Here is a 7,124-nt window from a genome sequence, read left to right on the forward strand (position 1 = left end):
TATGAAGAACGTAGTCCTTCATGTAAGCCTCTCTAGATTTTTTGATATGTAGAAAACCCATGCTTCCAGATAAAGACTAATTGATGTGGGCCAATTCTGTTTCTTGGAATTACCTAACAGAGCTCTGAGTGACAGACCTGTGAAACACTGAGAGTTGCTTCAGGCAGCTGGTGTTTACTGGCCCGCTTTTGAGGAATATGAAACAAAGGATTCATTGTATTTTCCAAATGTGCTGGTACCTTTTAAATAAGTATCTGTGAATTGAGTCATACCCTTTTATGACAAATGATGATAAAACTAAGAATTTTTATTTCTGTCAAAAGAACTTTATTAGACATATAATAAACATTTATTGACTTGTAACATTTCCCCTAAAATAAGTTGGGACAGAATTATGCATACAAATCTCAGAAGATAGCTTGGCTGCCTTACGAATGGATTTGTTTTAGGTGACCCTTCTAACTGAAGAGATAAATCCACTGTAAATGTAAGGTTAAACATAAAAACTAGTGGCTTTAGCATTGGTATTTTAAACCCAGAAACCAATAATTGCCACTAAACTTCATACTGTGTATAAAGCTCAAGTATTTTATAGGTTGAAGCGACTTGCTTTTTGTTTTGTTCCTTGGGACACTTTACAGCAAATTCCATTTAGTTCAAATCTCAATTTATTTAAACAAAGTAATCATCATTACAAAGCAAAACAAGACTGAAAAATGAGATGTTGGCAATCATTTTATTCTGTATTAATTGCCTTGGGGAATCACTTCTTCACTGGGCATGTATTTTTATTTTTTAAAGGGATTTAACATAGTAAAGCTGATGGGGTAGGAGCTGTGTAGTTGAACTATATAGTGATGCTGAAAAATTAAGGCATAAGCTTTAATATTATATTATTTGTCAGCTTTTATAATGTTTTTGTAAAAGCACCAGCGATGTCAGTGCTTATTTTTTTCCTAATATGTAAGTTCATATAATTTGGTGCTTCGAGATGAAGTTTACATGTGTTATTCCCATAGAAACCAAAGTAGAGCTCTATTGCATTCTTAATTGAGGCTGTAGCTTTTAATGAATTTATTTAAGGATTATAATGAGGAATGCCATTTCCTCAGCAGGGAGGAACAATTAACTAGCTTATTAATTAGACCCCTATTTACACTTACTTTTAATTTTGAAATTTGTTTGAAATAAAGTCTTGCTCTAAAATGAGTATTACTTTTTTTTTTTTAATCAGCAAGGGATACTATTTCTGTGTTTAAGAACTGAGGTGCTATAAATATTTTTATGCTGGCAAAGAGTATGGCCTTGCATAAACTAACAAATATTCTTAACATAATCTAATGCATAAATCATTTTATGAAATGAATTTTGAATGTTCTTTTATTTTGGACATTTTTGTACTTTTATAAAATTTTATAGTTTTACATTTATAATTTTTAATTTTTAATATTTTAGCCATTAAGGTAAAGTCACATTTTTATAAAGCTTTAGTGCTTATTAATTAAACTTATAGCCCTCATTTGATGACTTCATTTTATTGTTTCAAAATAATTTTACAAGTTATATAAGAATTACCAGAGACTTTGTTTAGGGTAGAACAAATTTGGAATCATTAAGTCCAAATTTAAGAAGTTAATTCAGTTTTACTTGTTACACAGCAATATATATCCCTCAGACCTGGGATTTCAAGACTTGGAATCAAGACCAGTAATTTTTCATGGAGACTTGGTGCTTTAATTGTAGAAATAAACACCAGATTTAAAATATTTAGGTTAATTAAGAGGATGCTTAGATGGTTATATTTAAAACTTAGAGCCCTGGCTAGACTATAGCAGGTTTCTTCTACTTAACATGTAATTATTTCTTGCTTTTAAATATTTTAGGTTGTTGCTCAAATGATGTGGTTGATGGATCATATTTTTAAGTACACAAACTTTGGAATTGTTTCTCTAATTCACGGAGACTTCTTTATAAGACAGGTGAGTAATGAGCATTCCTTTTTCACAGTGAAAGCCTGATCAAAGTGATCCTTTATTATAAGCATAGGCATACCCAATCCAATTATAATAGAGAGAGCTCTGGTATCTCAGGGAGCTCTTCCCCTGAATCTTTGTTCTCTGAAACAGTTATTTCAATCTGAATTTCAACATTTATATGCTCAAGCAGTAAAATGGTGACATTGCAAATATTCTAATCTCTACCCTCCTCATCCCATCTAAACAGTACAATGTTTAGTAAAGATTTATCAAGCACCTGTCACATTCTCAGCTCTTCTGCTTCTTAGCTATGTGAATCAGGCAAGTTATTTAAACTTTCCAAGTTTTCTGATTTTTCAGATGAGAATAAGAGGTACTGCCCTCATAGGGTGGGGTTAAATGAAATAATACACTCAGAACAGTGCCTGCTCCCCTCTTCATCATTTTTATCATGATTACCACTATCATCATCATCTGTATTTTCACTGTTATTTTTATTGACAAGTCACTGTTACATGATAGAGAAGGTATCTAAATTGCCAGTAGGTGGGTAGGTAGGTAGGTAGATAGAAAGGTAGACAGAAAGAAAAGAAAAGGAAAGGAAAGGAAGAAAGAAAGAGGAAGGAAGGAAGGAAAGGAAGAAAGAAAGGGAGAAAGAAAGAAAGGCAGAAGAACGTATTTTGGGAATTCATAGTAGGAAAAGTGACTCCATCAGATTTTTATGAACTCAGAAAAACTTTAGAGAAGAATAAGTATGAGTTTGATAAGAGGAAAGTAGATTGAGAATGGTTCCCAAGGATCAGGGGTAAGTTTAGTTAGTGTAGGAGGAAGAATCATACCCTCTTACCAAGTCAGCACTACATTATGGTATTTCCCTGGTATGCTACTGGTATCATATGCTTGATTTTCCCAAAAACTGAAATAAGATACGCAAGAGTTTTTACGTATGGTAATGCCGCACTTATCTGATATTTATATATTTAGCAGCTTCAGCCTTGCACATATAAGTACTTAATGAATAACTGGTGAATCTGATTAGGCCTCATCTGAGAATCACAAATTCAGAAATAAGCTGGAAGCGTATAGAGAAACTTCTAAGGTGTCTGTAGGTGTCACAAAACACATATACTTTACTCCAGACACTTTTATGTACAGAACATTTTGTTTTTCACATGCTGTGCCATGATCTAGTTTCTTCTGGAAATACTCTTGGTTCTTCTGAACAGAAAGATGAATGAAAGCATTGCCCTGGAACCTCAGGAGAAAGTGGCAATGGGGATTGGCCACAAGCTTGAGACAAAATAAACAGTGATCGGAACAACCTAACAAGGAAATTAGCATAATATTTTGAGTACCACTGGAGGGGAAGAAGCAGAAGCAACCATTGCACCTTAGCAGCCTAGGGGAATGCAGAGCCCTCTCCATCATGAGAGTCTGAGGAAATTATCACAGTTATAACAATTGACCCTGTTGATGATCCTCAGGCATCACTAAATTATACTAAATGATCAGTGTACTTTGAGGAGATAAGTGTAGAAAATAATGTACTCCGAAACATTTTCCTTTTTATTGCAATGTAAAGTTTTACATACTTAAAGATTGTATTTCAAAATTATCAGAAATATTGCAAGTTCATTTCTAAAGAGCAACCTTTTTCCCCCCTGATAGATAGTAATAAAAATCTGTAACATGAGGGGAGGGGAGAGAGAAAAAGTATTATTTTTAAAGAAAGTCTGTTGGACTTTACTACTAGATATTTCCAAGAATATAAAAATATTTTACATGCAGTCTTGGGAACTTAATAAATAAAGCTTAATCATGATCAGTTCAATTCAGTAAAATAAGAAAATGTTTTACTTGTTTTGCATTGGAGTACTTTAAAGACTGAATGCATACAAATTATTTTGGGGCCTTCTGTAATTGTGTTGGCTGGAAAATTATTAGTGAATCGACGATACTGAAAGGAAGAACCTTTGTAATATTTGTGGGTTTTGGGCTTTCCTACAAATTTTTCTGGATTCTTCTTTCAGTCTCCAAGTCATCCTCTTTCTTCTCTTTTCCTCACACTAAGGTCCAGTCCATTAGAATGGCCTGTTTGCTCTACTTTCAGACTCTCCTGAATGTATCCACTTTTCATCAATACACCATAGTCCGATCTCATCACACCCCCTTGCCTGGACTTACAATGGTCTCCTGACTTATCTGCTGGAGTCTGTCACTGGAGCCAGCAGATTTTTTTTTTTTTTATGTAAATAAGAGCATGACCCTCCCTTGTTCAAAACCACCCATTGACTTCTCATCCCAAACTACTTACCAAGTTCAAGGCCTTTCCTCTCTGTCCCCCACCTCTCTCTGCAATTTCCTCTCCTACCACTGTCTTCCTCACTCCTTACACATCAGCCACACTGGCCTTGGTACTGCTCTTGGAACATCCATCTCAGGGCCTTTGTCCTTTCTGTTCTTGTCACCTGGAGAGCTCTGCCTCTCCTTTCCACTTGACTGGTTCCCTCCCATTACCAGCTCACTGGGGCTGTTCTTCCTGACCTCATTGACCTTCTCTATCCTCTTACTCTTTTTCTTCCTAACACATCACTATCTGAATTTACACTTTTTAGTTTTCTCTTTTCCACTCAGGTAAGCTCCATGAGGGTCTCTTACCTACTTTTCTGTGTCCAGCGTATAGGACCGTGCCTGCCAAGTAGTAGGCACTGAGTGCTCACTTTCTCCTGAGGTTCCAATGCAAGGCTTCAGTAGTCACTGAACTGATGAGTAGACTCTCAGGGGCAATTAGAGCAATTTTTTTTTTTTTTTTGCTTCTGGAGTGCTAATGTCATGTAAGTGCTAATCACTTCTTTTCACCACTGTGGTCAAAGGGGGAAGTACATGGGGGGAAATTGCTCTTCTAGTCTGTGAGTGGGATTTACTTTAGAAGCTGTTATTTCTATTTAATTTTATGGTATTTTAATATCAAATGTGCCTATTCTTATTATATGTGTGTCTGCCTTCTTAGGGAAAATCTCATCGTGACCAGCAGCTTCTTCTTCTCAAAAAGCACCTAGAAGAGAATTATAGGAACAGAGATCGAAAATGGATTGTTTTGTTTCCAGAAGGGGGCTTCCTCAGGAAGAGGCGAGAAACAAGTCAAGCATTTGCCAAAAAAAATAACTTGCCATTTCTTACACATGTCACTCTGCCAAGGATTGGAGCAACAAACATTATCTTGAGTGCACTTGTCGCACGACAGGAAAATGGAAGTCCCGCAGGAGGAGATGCTAAAGAATTAGGTATGATGGCTTTTAGCACTTTTTCTTTTGTCGGAACTCCGGATTCTCTGGAGTTCCGAAAGATAACATTATTGTTCTTTTTTATATTTATAATTTTTGTCAAACAGAAATAATAGGGAGAAGATGCAAATCTAATTTTTTAATGTTTCTATTTACAGAAGTTAGTTCATGCTTACAATAATTTATTCAAATAATGCAAAATGCATAAAGTCAAAGGTGTCTTTCCCTTACCCCACCTACCTTTACTCCTGGCCATTCCCACTGTAGTAAACATTCCTATAAATATCTTCATATATTTGTGGAAGTATAGTCTGGAGTATAGATTCCTAGCAGTGGAATTGCTAGCTTAGAGGTACAGGAATAGAAATCACTAATTTGAAAAACTAATCATAGATATGCAAATGCAAATTGTAATAATGTATATTTTTTTCATTTATCAAATTTAGAAAGTTTTTTTGGTTTGCTTTTAATACAGAGTATGAACTTAATGCAGTTTGACAGTGTTTATTAAGAGCCTTCAGGTGTTGATAAATGACTCCATTATTCCACTACAAATAATACTTATCAAAAGGAAATAATAAGACATACATGGTAAAGAGGTTTATCACAGCATTATTTTTATTTATTTATCTATTTATTTATTCATTATTATTTTCACAATTTTTTTTTTAAAGATTTTATTTTTTTATTTGAGAGAGAGAGAATGAGAGACAGAGATCACGAGAGGGAAGAGGGCAGAGGGAGAAGCAGACCCCCTGCCGAGCAGGGAGCCCGATGTGGGACTCGATCCCGGGACTCCAGGATCATGACCTGAGCCGAAGGCAGTCGCTTAACCAACTGAGCCACCCAGGCGCCCCACAATTATTTTTAATAGCAAAAAATTGGAAATAGCCAGAAGGGAGAAGAGACAAGTAATTATCAAATGTCCATCCAACACAGTACAACACAGCCATTACAAATGATGTTTATAGAGAATTTTTATGTCTTGGAAAGTGCTTATGCTCTATCATGTTCATGGAGTGGGAGAACATACAACTCTTGTGAAACTATTGTGAGCTCAAATATGTCAACAATAAGCAGTGGAAAATGAGTGAAAGGAAAGATCCCAAATGTCAGCAGTGATTGCCTCTCTGAGTTGTAACATTATGGATGATCTCCCCCCATTTCTGAATACTTCTGATTTTTTTTTTAAATAATGAGTATGTATTACTTTTACGGCCAGGAAAAAGCAAACCATACTCAAAGATGCAACTGTTTTGGAGATAGCCTGGAGAACTGTGAAGGTTTGCAGAATTGTGCCAATAGCATGAAGACTCTTGAATTTATCTGAGACACTGTGAAATTGGATGATAAATGATAAAATAAAAGACTGAAAGAAACCCACTAGGCCTGTTTCCTTAGTAGTATTTTGCTATTTAAAAAAATATATTCTTTAGATAAAATAAAAATGGAAATGATTGGCCCTCAGAAATAGTGTTTTTAATGATGGTTAGGACCAGACATAGAGATAATGCCTGTAGGACTGCACTGAGTTTTCCTTTCATTTTTTTTTTTTTTTAAGCAGCTGCTTGGCAGTCAGCTCTCTTAATCTTTCATCATCTATTAAAAAGACAAATTGAAAGAGTCTTTTAATAGAAAAGGAAAGTTCAGAATAGCTTCAGACAGACACAGTGGCAATGTCAGCCAAGCCAAAGCTTGAAGGCAAAGATCTTCCAAATAGGATTAGTTGCACTAATAAAGACTGCTGTTTTTTTAAACAGTTTTGCCCAGTCAATGATACCCTAGATTGCAAGGGTAGGGGCTGTTGTGATATTGATCACACAATCATGAAGAAAATGTTTTTTCTCTTGGAGAGAAACGATTT

At 35.3% G+C, this 7,124-nt stretch overlaps 1 long non-coding RNA gene across 1 annotated transcript; it reads left to right on the forward strand.

Annotated features, from left to right (window-relative positions):
• The first annotated feature begins 6 nt into the window (after positions 1 to 6).
• LOC145720036 (uncharacterized) lies at positions 7 to 6,445 on the forward strand. The gene is made up of 2 exons (XR_014142759.1): positions 7 to 1,979; positions 4,987 to 6,445. It is a non-coding gene; the product is annotated as an uncharacterized LOC145720036 (long non-coding RNA).
• The last annotated feature ends 679 nt before the right edge of the window (positions 6,446 to 7,124 follow it).

This window comes from Leptonychotes weddellii, unplaced genomic scaffold (assembly GCF_054177405.1).
Source record: "Leptonychotes weddellii isolate Sample4059 unplaced genomic scaffold, ASM5417740v2 HiC_scaffold_9464, whole genome shotgun sequence".
Classification (NCBI taxonomy): domain Eukaryota; kingdom Metazoa; phylum Chordata; class Mammalia; order Carnivora; family Phocidae; genus Leptonychotes; species Leptonychotes weddellii.